This window comes from Arachis stenosperma, chromosome 1, assembly GCF_014773155.1.
Source record: "Arachis stenosperma cultivar V10309 chromosome 1, arast.V10309.gnm1.PFL2, whole genome shotgun sequence".
In the NCBI taxonomy this organism is placed as follows: Eukaryota; Viridiplantae; Streptophyta; class Magnoliopsida; order Fabales; family Fabaceae; genus Arachis; species Arachis stenosperma.
The window spans coordinates 67,365,218-67,378,895 of NC_080377.1; the positions used below are offsets into that span (position 1 = coordinate 67,365,218).

The following is a 13,678-nucleotide window of genomic DNA, read 5'->3' on the forward strand; positions in this document are numbered from 1 at the left end:
CAAGCTGAATTGAATAGAAGAACAATAGTAATTGCATTAATACTTGAGGTACAGCAGAGCTCCACACCTTAATCTATGGTGTGTAGAAACTCCACTGTTGAAAATACATAAGAACAAGGTCTAGGCATTGCCGAATGGCCAGCCTCCCAAAGAGAGTTCAATCATAAAAACATGATCAAAAGATCTAAAATGATCCAAAGATGATCCTAAGATCGAAAATGATCCAAAGATGATCCTAAGATCGAAAATGATCCAAAGATGATCCTAAGATCGAAAATGATCCAAAGATGAAAATACAATAGCAAAAGGTCCTATTTGTAGAGAACTAGTAGCCTAGGGTTTACAGAAATGAGTAAATGACATAAAAATCCACTTTCGGGCCCACTTGGTGTGTGCTTGGGCTGAGCATTGAAGCTTTCATGTGTAGAGACTTTTCTTGGAGTTAAACGCCAGCTTTTGTGCCAGTTTGGGCGTTTAACTCCCATTCTTGTGCCAGTTCCGGCATTTAACGCCGGGCAGTTTTGAGCTGATTTGGAACGCCAGTTTGGGCCATCAAATCTTGAGAAAAGTATGGACTATTACATTGCTGGAAAGCCCAGGATGTCTACTTTCCAACGCCGTTGAGAGCACGCCAATTGGGCTTCTGAAGCTCCAGAAAATCCACTTCGAGTGCAGGGAGGTCAGAATCCAATAGCATCTGCAGTCCTTTTCAGTCTCTGAATCAGATTTTTGCTCAAGTCCCTCAATTTCAGCCAGAAAATACCTGAAATCCCAGAAAAACACACAAACTCATAGTAAAGTCCAGAAAAGTGAATTTTAACTAAAAACTAATAAAAATATAATAAAAACTAACTAAAACATACTAAAAACAATGCCAAAAAGCGTATAAATTATCCGCTCATCACAACACCAAACTTAAATTGTTGCTTGTCCCCAAGCAACTGAAAATTAAATAAGATAAAAAGAAGAGAATATGCAATGATTTCCAAAAGCATCTATGAAGATCAGTATTAATTAGATGAGCGGGGCTTTTAGCGTTTTGCCTCTGAATAGTTTTGGCATCTCACTCTATCCTTTGAAATTTAGAATGATTGGCTTTTATAGGAACTCAGAATCCAGATAGTGTTATTGATTCTCCTAGTTAAGTATGATGATTCTTGAACACAGCTACTTTATGAGTCTTGGCCGTGGCCCAAAGCACTCTGTCATCCAGTATTACCACCGGATACATACATGCCACAGACACCTAATTGGGTGAACCTTTTCAGATTGTGACTCAGCTTTGCTAGAGTCCCCAATTAGAGGTGTCCAGAGTTCTTAAGCACACTCTTTTTGCCTTGGATCACAACTTTATTTCTTTTTTTCTTTCTTTTTCTTTCTCTTTCCTTTTTTTTTCGTTTTTCTCTTTTTTTTGTATTCACTGCTTTTTCTTGCTTCAAGAATCATTTTTATGATTTTTCAGATCCTCAGTAACCTGTCTCCTTTTTCATCATTCTTTCAAGAGCCAACCATTCATGAACAACAAATTCAAAAGACATATGCACTGTTTAAGCATACATTCAGAAAACAAAAGTATTGCCACCACATCAAAATAATTAATCTGTTATAAAATTTAAAATTCATGCAATTCTTCTCTTTTTCAATTAAGAACATTTTTCATTTAAGAAAGGTGATGGATTCATAGGACATTCATAACTTTAAGGCATAGACACTAAGACACTAATGATCACAAGACACAAACATAGATAAACATAAGCATGATTTTTCGAAAAACAGAAAAATAAAGAACAAGGAGATTAAAGAACGGGTCCACCTTAGTGATGGCGGCTTGTTCTTCCTCTTGAAGATCTTATGGAGTGCTTGAGATCCTCAATGTCTCTTCCTTGCCTTTGTTGCTCCTCTCTAATGATTCTTTGATCTTCTTTAATTTCATGGAGGAGAATGGAATGTTCTTGGTGCTCCACCCTTAGTTGTCCCATGTTGGAACTCAATTTTCCTAGGGAGGTGTTGATTTGCTCCCAATAGTTTTGTGGAGGAAAGTGCATCCCTTGAGGTATCTCAGGGATTTCATGATGAGGAATCTCCTCATGTCCATGAGTGGGATCTCTTGTTTGCTCCATCCTCTTCTTAGTGATGTCCATGAGGACTTGGTCCAACCTTTGATCAAAGTTGACCCTTTTTGAGTTTGAAAAGGGACCTCGGGTATCACCTTCTTCAAGGCCACAACTTCATAGAAGTGGTCTTGATGCACCCTTGAGATGAATCTCTCCATCTCCCAAGACTCGAAAGTGAAAGCTTTTGCCTTCCCTTTCCTCTTTCTAGAGGTTTTTCCGGCCTTGGATGCCATAAATGGTTATGGAAAAACAAAAAGCAATGCTTTTACCACACCAAACTTAAAAGGTTTGCTCGTCCTTGAGCAAAAAAAGAAAGAAGAGAGTAGAAAAAGAAGAAATGAAGGAGATGGAGATAGCTTTGTGGTTCGGCCAAAGGGAGGGTGGGTTTGGGAGGGAAAGTGGTTTAAATTTGAATGGTGAGGTAGGTGGGGTTTTATGAAGGATGGATGTGAGTGGTGAAGAGAATAGTGGGATTTGATAGGTGAGAGGTTTTTGGGGAAGGGGTGTTGAGGTGATTGGTGAAGAAGAGAGAGAGTAGTGGGGTAGGTGGGGATCCTGTGGGGTCCACAGATCCTGAGGTGTCAAGGAAAAGTCATCCATGCACTAAGTGGCGAGCAAAAATGCTCTCTGTGCCAATTCTGGCGTTAAACGCCGGGCTGGTGCCCATTTCTGGCGTTTAACGCCAACTTCTTGCCCTTTCCTGGCGTTTAATGCCAGTCTGGTGCCCCTTTCTGGCGTTAAACGCCTAGAATGGTGCCAGACTCGGTGTTAAACGCCCATTTGCTACCCTTACTGGCGTTTAAACACCAGTAAGATCTTCCTCCAGGGTGTGCTATTTTTCTTCTTATTTTTCATTCTGTTTTTTCTTTTTCAATTGATTTTGTGACTTCTCATGATCATCAACCTACAGAAAACATAAAATAACAAAGGAAAATAGATAAAATATAAGATTGGGTTGCCTCCCAACGAGCGCTTCTTTAATGTCAGTAGCTTGACAGTGGGCTCTCATGGAGCCTCAAAGATACTCAGAGCAATGTTGGAACCTCCCAACACCAAACTTAGAGTTTGACTGTGGGGGCTCTGTTTGACTCTGTTTTAAGAGAAGCTCTTCATGCTTACTCTTCATGGTAACAGAGGGATATCCTTGAGCCTTAAACACAAAGGATTCTTTATTCACTTGAATGATCAATTCACCTCTGTCAACATCAATCACAGCCTTTGCTGTGGCTAGGAAGGGTCTGCCAAGGATGATGGATTCGTCCATGCACTTCCCAGTCTCTAGGACTATGAAATCAGCAGGGATGTAATAGTCTTCAATCTTTACCAGAACATCCTCTACAAGCCCATAAGCTTGTTTTCTTGAATTGTCTGCCATCTCTAGTGAGATTCTTGCAGCTTGTACCTCAAAGATCCCTAGCTTCTCCATTACAGAGAGAGGCATGAGGTTTACACTTGACCCTAAGTCGCACAGAGCCTTCTTAAAGGTCATGGTGCCTATGGTACAAGGTATTGAAAACTTCCCAGGATCTTGTCTCTTTTGAGGTAATCTCTGCCTAGACAAGTCATCCAGTTCTTTTGTGAGCAAAGGAGGTTCGTTCTCCCAAGTCTCATTACCAAATAACTTGTCATTTAGCTTCATGATTGCTCCAAGGTATTTGGCAACTTGCTCTTCAGTGACATATTCGTCATCTTCAGAGGAAGAATACTCATCAGAGCTCATGAATGGTAGAAGTAAATCCAATGGAATCTCTATGGTCTCAGTGTGAGCCTCAGATTCCCATGGTTCCTCATTAGGGAACTCATTGGAGGCCAGTGGACGTCCATTTAGGTCTTCTTCATTGGCGCTCACTGCCTCTTCCTCCTCTCCTAGTTCGGCCATGTGGATCATGTTAATGGCCTTGCATTCTCCTTTTGGATTCTCTTCTGTATTGCTTGGAAGAGTACTAGGAGGGAGTTCAGTAATTTTCTTGCTCAGCTATCCCACTTGTGCCTCCAAGTTTCTAATGGAGGACCTTGTTTCAGTCATGAAACTTTGAGTGGTTTTGATTAGATCAGAGACCATGGTTGCTAAGTCAGAGTGGTTCTGCTTAGAATTCTCTGTCTGTTGCTGAGAAGATGATGGAAAAGGCTTGCCATTGCTAAACCTGTTTCTTCCACCATTATTGTTGTTGAAACCTTGTTGAGGTCTCTGTTGATACTTCCATAAGAAATTTGGATGATTTATCCATGAAGAATTATAGGTGTTTCCATAGGGTTCTCCCATGTAATTCACCTCTTCCATTGAAGGGTTCTCAGAATCATAAGCTTCTTCTTCAGATGAAGTATCCTTAGTACTGCCTGGTGCATTTTGCATTCCAGACAGACTTTGAGAAATCAAATTGACTTGCTGAGTCAATATTTTGTTCTGAGCCAGTATGGCTTTCAGAGTATCAATCTCAAGAACTCCTTTCTTCTGATTTGTCCCATTGTTCACAGGATTCCTTTCAGAAGTGTACATGAATTGGTTATTTGCAACCATTTCAATTAGTTCTTGAGCTTCTGTATGCGTCTTCTTCAGATGAAGAGATCCTCCAGCAGAGCTATCCAATGACATCTTGGATAGTTCAGAGAGACCATCATAGAAAATACCTATGATGCTCCATTCAGAAAGCATGTTAGAAGGACACTTTTTGATCAATTGTTTGTATCTTTCCCAAGCTTCATAAAGGGATTCTCCTTCCTTCTGTCTGAAGGTTTGGACTTCCACTCTAAGCTTACTCAATTTTTGAGGTGAAAAGAACTTTGCCAAGAAGGCATTGACTAGCTTTTCCCAAGAGTTCAGGCTTTCTTTAGGTTGTGAGTCCAACCATATCCTAGCTCTGTCTCTTACAGCAAAAGGGAATAGCATAAGTCTGTAGACCTCAGGGTCAACCCCATTAGTCTTGACAGTGTCACAGATTTGCAAGAATTCAGCTAAAAATTGATGAGGATCTTCCAATGGAAGTCCATGGAACTTGCAATTATGTTGCATTAGAGAAACTAATTGAGGCTTAAGCTCAAAGTTGTTTGCTCCAATGGCAGGGATAGAGATGCTTCTCCCATAGAAGTCGGGAGTAGGTGCAGTAAAGTCACCCAGCACCTTCCTTGCATTGTTGGCATTGTTGTTGTTTTCGGCTGCCATGGGTTCTTCTTCTTTGAAGATTTCTGTTAGGTCCTCTACCGAGAGTTGTGCCTTAGCTTCTCTCTTAGCTTTCGCTTCAAGGTCCTTTCAGGTTCAGGGTCAGCCTCAACAAGAATGCTTTTGTCTTTGCTTCTGCTCATATGAAAGAGAAGAGAACAAGAAAATATGGAATCCTCTATGTCACAGTATAGAGATTTCTTGAGGTGTCAGAGGAAAAGAAAAATAGAAGGAAGAAGTAGAGAATTCGAATTTATCAAGAAAGATGGAGTTCGAATTGTGCATTAAGGAATAGTGTTAGTCCATAAATAGAAGGATGTGAGAAGAGGGGAAGAAATTTTCAAAAATTAAGTAAAAGATTTTAAAAACATTTTGAAAAATAGTAATTGATTTTCGAAAACTAAGAATGGAAAAAAAATCAAGTGATTTTTGAAAATGATTTTGAAATTAGAAATTAAAAAGATATGATTGAAAACTATTTTGAAAAAGATGTGATTAAAAAGATATGATTGAAAAGTTATGGTTTTAAAAAGATATGATTGAAAAGATATGATTTGAAAAATAATTTAAAAGATTTGATTTTAAAAATTAATGACTTGGCTAACAAGAAAAGATATAATTCAAACATTAAACCTTTCTCAACAGAAAAGGCAACATACTTGAAATGTTGAATCAAATCATTAATTGATAGCAAGTATTTTTGTAAATGGAAAGAAATTGATTTTGAAAATGTATGATTGAAAAGATATGATTTGAAAAAGATTTGATTTTGAAAAAAATTTGAAAACTTGAAAAAAATTTGAGTTAAAAACAGAATCTTCCCTCTTGTGCCATCCTGGCGTTAAACGCCCAGAATGGTATACATTCTGGCGTTTAACGCCCAAAGCACTACCCTTTTGGGCGTTAAACGCCCAACCAGGCACCCTGACTGGCGTTTAAACGCCAGTTTGCCTTCTTCACTGGGCGTTTTGAACGGCCAGCTTTTTCTGTGTAATTCCTCTGCTGAATGTTCTGAATCTTCAATTCCCTGTATTATTTACTTGAAAAGACACAAATTAAATTTTTTTTTTTTTGGATTTTTGATGATGAGGAATAATCAAAATACAACTAAGATTAAATAACAATGCATGCAAGACACCAAACTTTGCAGTTTGTATACTACTAACACTAACAAAATGAGAATGCATATAACAAAACACTCAAGTCAAGAGAATTCAAAGATCAAAGCAAGAAAATCATCAAGAACATCTTGAAGATCTCTTAAGACACATGAATGAATGCAAGAAGAACAGAAACATGCAATTGACACCAAACTTAAAATGAGACACTAGACTCAACAAGAAACATAAAATATTTTTGGTTTTTATGATTTTGTAATTTTTTTGGATTTTTTCGAAAATTAAGTGGAAGAAGAAAATAAAGATATCAAAATTCTTAATGAGAATTCCAGGAATCATGCAATGTTAGTCTAAAGCTTTAGTCTAAAGGAATTAGACATGGCTAGCCAAGCTTCAGCAGGACATTACATTCAAGAGCTAAATTGATGATAATCAATCAGCTTTGGTGATGATAAGAACATCACCTTGAAACACTAGAATTCATTCTTAAGAACTCTGAAGAAAAAATACCTAATCTAAGCAACAAGATGAACCGTCAGTTGTCCATACTCGAAACAATCTCCAGCAACGACACCAAAAACTTGGCGCACGAAATTGTGATTCATTCTTTTCACAACTCAAACAGTCCCCAGTAATGGCTCCAAAAACTTGGTGCTCAATACCATGGTCTAAACACAACTTCGCACAACTAACCAGCAAGTGCACTGGGTCGTCCAAGTAATAAACCTTACGCGAGTAAGGGTCGATCCCACGGAGATTGTTGGTATGAAGCAAGCTATGGTCACCTTGTAAATCTCAGTCAGGCAGATTCAAATGGGTATGGGTGATATATGAATGAAGCATAAAGATAGTGATACTTATGTAATTCATTGGTGAGAATTTCAGATAAGCGAATGGAGATGCTTTGTCCCTTCCGTCTTTCTGCTTTCCTACTGTCTTCATCCAATCCTTCTTACTCCTTTCCATGGCAAGCTGTATGTTGGGCATCACCGTTGTCAGTGGCTACAGTCCCGTCCTCTCAGTGAAAATGTTCAACGCACCCTGTCACGGCACGGCTAATCATCTGTCGGTTCTCAATCAGGCTGGAATAGAATCCAGTGATTCTTTTGCGTCTGTCACTAACGCCCAGCCTTCAGGAGTTTGAAGCTCGTCACAGTCATTCAATCATTGAATCCTACTCAGAATACCACAGACAAGGTTTAGACCTTCCGGATTCTCTTGTATGCCGCCATCAATTCTAGCTTATACCACGAAGATTCCGATTAAGGAATCCAAGAGATAAACATTCAAGCCTTGTTTGCTTGTAGAACGGGAGTGGTTGTCAGGCACGCGTTCATAAGTGAGAATGATGATGAGCGTCACATAATCATCACATTCATCATGTTCTTGAGTGCGAATGAATATCTTGGAATAAGAACAAGCTGAATTGAATATAAGAACAATAGTATTGTATTAATACTCGAGGTACAGCAGAGCTCCACACCTTAATCTATGGTGTGTAGAAACTCCACCGTTGAAAATACATAAGAACAATGTCTAGGCATGGCCGAATGGCCAGCCTCCCAAAGAGGGTTCAATCATAAAAACATGATCAAAAGATCTAAAATGATCCAAAGATTGTCCTAAGATCGAAAATGATCCAAAGATGATCCTAAGATCGAAAATGATCCAAAGATGAAAATACAATAGCAAAAGGTCTTATTTGTAGAGAACTAGTAGCCTAGGGTTTACAGAAATGAGTAAATGACATAAAAATCCACTTTCGGGCCCACTTGGTGTGTGCTTGGGCTGAGCATTGAAGCTTTCATGTGTAGAGACTTTTCTTGGAGTTAAACGCCAGCTTTTGTGCCAGTTTGGGCGTTTAACTCCCATTCTTGTGCCAGTTCCGGCGTTTAACGCCGGGCAGTTTTGAGCTGATTTGGAACACCGGTTTGGGCCATCAAATCTTGGGAAAAGTATGGACTATTATACATTGCTGGAAAGCCCAGGATGTCTACTTTTCAACGCCGTTGAGAGCGCGCCAATTGGGCTTCTGAAGCTCCAGAAAATCCACTTCGAGTGCAGGGAGGTCAGAATCCAACAGCATCTGCAGTCCTTTTCAGTCTCTGAATCAGGTTTTTGCTCAAGTACCTCAATTTCAGCCAGAGAATACCTGAAATCACAGAAAAACACACAGACTCATAGTAAAGTCTAGAAAAGTGAATTTTAACTAAAAACTAATAAAAATATAATAAAAACTAACTAAAACATACTAAAAACAATGCCAAAAAGCGTATAAATTATCCGCTCATCAAAGCTTACTTTCTTTCTTCTTTTCTTATTTATGACCAGGAACAGGGATAAAGAGCCTCTCTTTAATCTTGATCCTAAACCTGAAAGGGCTTTAAGGAGGAGTTTACAACAAATTAAAGCACAACATTCCAGAAAAAACCTTTCAGAAAATTTTGAACAAGAAATAGAAGACATGGCCGAACCTGAAGGAGAGGCAAGAAAGGTTCTTGGTAACTTCACCATGCCTACCTATAACTTTTATGGCCGAAGTATCTCTGTACCTGCCATTGGAGCTAACAATTTTGAGCTTAAGCCTCAGTTAGTCTCTCTTCTACAACAGAATTGCAAGTCCCATAGACTTCCAAGGGAAGATCCACATCAGTTCTTAGCTGAATTCTTGCAGATTTGTGATACTATTAAGACCAATGGAGTGAATCCTGAAGTCTACAAGCTTATGCTCTTTCCTTTTGCTATAAGAGACAGAGCTAAGATATGGTTGGATTCTCAACCAAAAGAGAGTCTAGAATCTTGGGAAAATATGGTTAATGCTTTCTTGGTTAAATTCTTTCCCCCTCAAATGATGAGCAAAATCAAAGTGCAAGTTCAAACCTTCATACAAAGAGAAGGTGAATCCTGCTATGAAGCTTGAGAAAGATGCAAGCAATTGATCAGGAGGTGTCCTCCTAACATGCTCTCAGAATGGTCTATGATAGGTATCTTCTATGATGGTCTTTTTGAGATGTCCAAGATATCATTGGACAGCTCTGCAGGTGGATCACTCCACTTGAAGAAAAAGCCTGCAAAAGCTAGAGAACTCATTGAGATGGTTGCAAACAACCAATTCATGCACACTTCTAAGAGAAACCCTGTAAACAATGGGGTAGCTCAGAAGAAAGGAGTTCTTGAAGTTGATACTCTGAATGCAGTATTGGCTCAGAACATGATCTTGACCCAGCAGGTCAATATGATCTCCCAGCATTTGACTTAAATGCAAACTGCAGCTGGCAGCACTCAGGAAGTTTCTTCTGAAGTAGAAGCCTATGATCCTGATCAACCCACCATGGAGGAGGTGAATTACATAGGAGAACCTTATGGAAACACCTACAATCCTTCATGGAGGAATCATCCTAACCTATCATGGAAGGATCAACAAAAGACTCAGCAAGATTTCAATAATAATCAAGGTGGAAGGAACCAGAATAGGTTTAACAACAGACCACCATTCCCATTTTCTCAGGAACATACGAAAACCCCTAAGCAGATCCTTTTTGACTTAGTCACTCTGGTTTCCAGCCTCTCTAAGACCACTCATAGTTTCATGACTAAAAGAAGGTCCTCCATTAGAAATTTGGAGGTATAAGTTGGTCAATTGAGCAAGAGGATCCCCAAGACTCCTCCTGACACTCTTCCTGGTAACAGTGAAGTGAACCCAAGAGAAGAGTGCAAGGCCATCACCATAGATGTAGAGGCAGAATCAGGAGAGACTAGGATGGCATTAAATGCTAGTGAGGAAGCACTCACTTGGCGTTCAACACCCACAATGGCTAAGAGCCTGGCACTGAACGCCAGTGAGGAAGTTCTCACTGGGCGTTCAATGCCCATCCTAGCTGCAAGCCTGGTGCTGAACACCAGTGAGGAATCCCTCACTGGGCATTCAACGCCCATCTTGGCACCAGAGCTGGCGCTGAACACCAGTGAGAAACCCCTCACTGGGCGTTCAACGCCCCAACAGACAGGGAAGCTGGCGTTGAACGGCAGCCAGGTCATCCCTGCTGGGCATTCAATGCCCAAAATGATAAGGGAATTGGCGTTTAACGTTAGTAAGGGTATACAGCATGGGTGTTCAATGCCCAAAGAGCCATCAGAGCTGGCGTTAAATGCCAGTAAAGGCACACCCTCTGAGTGCTCAATACCCACTAAAGAAATCCCTATCCAAGAACTAAAGAAAGCCATGGGCCATATAAAGACCATAGAGATTCCCTTGCATGCACTCCTACAATGCATGAGTTCTGATGAACACTCATCCTCTAATGAGAATGAAGACACTAGGAAAGAGCAAGTTGCTCGGTACCTAGAAGCTCTCATGAAGTTGAATGCCAAGCTATTTGGTACAAAGCCTTTGGAGGAGGAACCTCCATTGTTTTCCAAAGAACTTAATGCTTTGGTTCAACAAAAGCTACCTCAGAAGCTTCCAGATCCTGGACGCTTCCTGATCCCTTGCACTATAGGCACCATGACCTTTGAGAAGGCTCTATGTAACCTAGGGTTAAGTATAAACCTCATGCTACTCTTTGTAATGGAGAGGCTGAGAATCTTTGAGGTACAAGCTGCAAACATCTCACTAGAAATGGCAGACAAGTCAATGAAGAAGTCATATGGCTTAGTAGAGGATGTCTTAGTAAAGGTTGAAAACCACGATATCCCTGCAAACTTCATAGTCTTGGACATATAAGAGGATGAGAATGACTCCATCATCCTTGGAAGACCTTTCCTATCTATTGCAAATGCCATGATTAATGTGGCAACTAGGAGAGGACTACATCTTGTTCAAGATGTCCAATCCCGATTTTCCCTCTGATAAGAAAGAGACAATGGTGCAGTACTTAGTGTTTCAACTGTCTCTTTCAGTGCAGAGCTTTATAGAGCCCCCAAACATCAATTCTAAATTTGGTGTTGGGCAGCCATTAACAAGCTCTAAGCACAAAGGTACTAGGAAGAAAGTACCTAAAGGCTAGAGGGATAAGAAAGTCCCAATTAAAGGCCTCTCACCTGGCATGAGAGTTGTCTTCACCTAGAAGCCAGTCATACCACATATAGTGAGTCGTATCCTGTCTCTAGAGCATGTGGAGCTCATTCATGAGAAGACAGGAAAAAAGTTCACTGTAAGGGGCGAAAATATGAGCCCATACTCACCTCCGTAAAGAGCTAACCATCAAGCTAATGACGTTAAAGAATCGCTTGTTGGGAGGCAACCCAACCTTAATTAATTACTTCTATATTTCTTTTATTTTATTTTCTTTAAGTAAATTTTTTCAGGGTCATGATCATGTGCAGCAGTCAAAACAGAGACAGAAAAGTTCAGCAATGAAAATAGAACACTCTGAATTCCTTAGCTTCTCAAGACCAGTGGATCCCACAGCATCTTTACCTACCCCACTTACTTTTACACTTCCCCATACACTCTTCCCTAAAAAACCCTATCCCAATCAAATCCATATCATTTTTCCAAAACCATCATAACTCCCACCAACCCCCACCCAATTCAAAATCAAATTTCCCTTCCAATTACCCACCTATAGCCGAATCCAACCATACCCACCTCCTATAGATACCCCTCCTTCTAACCCTTCATACACACACCTCTCATATACTTATAAGCTCCCACTTGGCTGAGCCCTCTCTCTCCCTCTATCTTCTATTTTCTTCTTCTTCTACTCCATTCTTCTCTTTACTTTATTTTTGCTCGAGGACGAGCAAAGTTTTAAGTTTGGTGTTGGAAAAGCCTAGCTTTTTTTTTTCTTTTCATTCCCATTTATGGCACCCAAGGTTGGAGAATCCTCCAGAAAGAGGAAAGGAAAGGCAGTAGCCGCCACCTTTGAATCTTGGGAGATGGAGAGATTCATCACCAAAGCCCACCAAGACCACTTCTATGAAGTAGTGGCAGAGAAGAAAGTGATCCCTGAGGTCCCTTTCAAACTCAAGAAGAATAAGTATCTGAAAATCCAAAAAGAGATCCGGAGAAGAGGTTGGGAAGTCCTAACCAATCCCATTCAAGATGTGGGATTTTAATGGTGCAAGAGTTCTATGCTAATGCATGGGTTACTAAAAACCATGACACTAGTGTGAACTCAAATCCAAAGAATTGGAGCACCATGGTCCGAGGGAGAATCTTATATTTCAACCCGAAAAGTGTGAGATTGACGTTCAACTTGTGATGAGCGGATAATTTATACACTTTTTGGCATTATTTTTAGTATATTTTTGGTATGATCTAGTTAGTTTTTAGTATATTTTTATTAGTTTTTAGTTAAAAATCACTTTTCTGGACTTTACTATGAGTTTGTGTGTTTTTCGGTGATTTCAGGTATTTTCTGGCTGAAATTGAGGGATCTGAGCAAAAATCTGATCCAGAGACTCAAAAGGACTGCAGATGCTGTTGGATTCTGACCTCCCTGCACTCGAAGTGGATTTTCTGGAGCTACAGAAGCCCAATTGGCGCGCTCTCAACGGCGTTGGAAAGTAGACATCCTGGGCTTTCCAGCAATATATGATAGTCCATACTTTGCCCAAGATTTGATGGCCCAAACCGGCGTTCAAAGTCACCTCAAGAAATTCCAGCGTTAAACGCCGGAACTGGCACTTAAATGGGAGTTAAACGCCCAAACTGGCATAAAAGCTGGCGTTTAACTCCAAGAAGGGTCTCTACACGAAATTGCTTCATTGCTCAGCCCAAGCACACACCAAGTGGGCCTGGAAGTGGATTTTTATGTCATTTACTCATCTCTGTACACCCTAGGCTACTAGTTCTCTATATATAGGACCTTTTATTATTGTATTAGGGAGCTTTGGATCATGTTTTATGATTAAACTCACTTTGGGAGGCTGGCCATTCGGCCATGCCTAGACCTTGTTCTTATGTATTTTCAACGGTGGAGTTTCTACACACCATAGATTAAGGTGTGGAGCTCTGCTGTACCTCGAGTATTAATGCAATTACTATTGTTCTTCTATTCAATTCCGCTTGTTCTTTGTCCAAGATATCACTTGTTCTTCAACTTGATGAATGTGATGATCCGTGACACTCATCATCATTCTCACTCATGAACAAGGTGACTGACAACCACTCTTGTTCTACAAGCAACCAAGGCTCTAGTGAATATCTCTTGGATTCCTGATAACACGATGCATGGTTGATCGCCGGACAACCGAGTGCTCGCTTGACAAACGAGCCAGCCATTCCGTGAGATCAGAGTCTTCGTGGTATAGGCGAGAACTGATGGCGGCATTCAAGAGAATCC

General features: G+C 40.3%; 1 non-coding gene across 1 annotated transcript; it reads left to right on the forward strand.

The window, feature by feature from the left end:
- Nucleotides 1-4,761: 4,761 nt before the first annotated feature.
- Nucleotides 4,762-4,869, forward strand: LOC130949676 (small nucleolar RNA R71). Its single transcript, XR_009073440.1, has one exon. It is a non-coding gene; the product is annotated as a small nucleolar RNA R71 (small nucleolar RNA).
- The last annotated feature ends 8,809 nt before the right edge of the window (nt 4,870-13,678 follow it).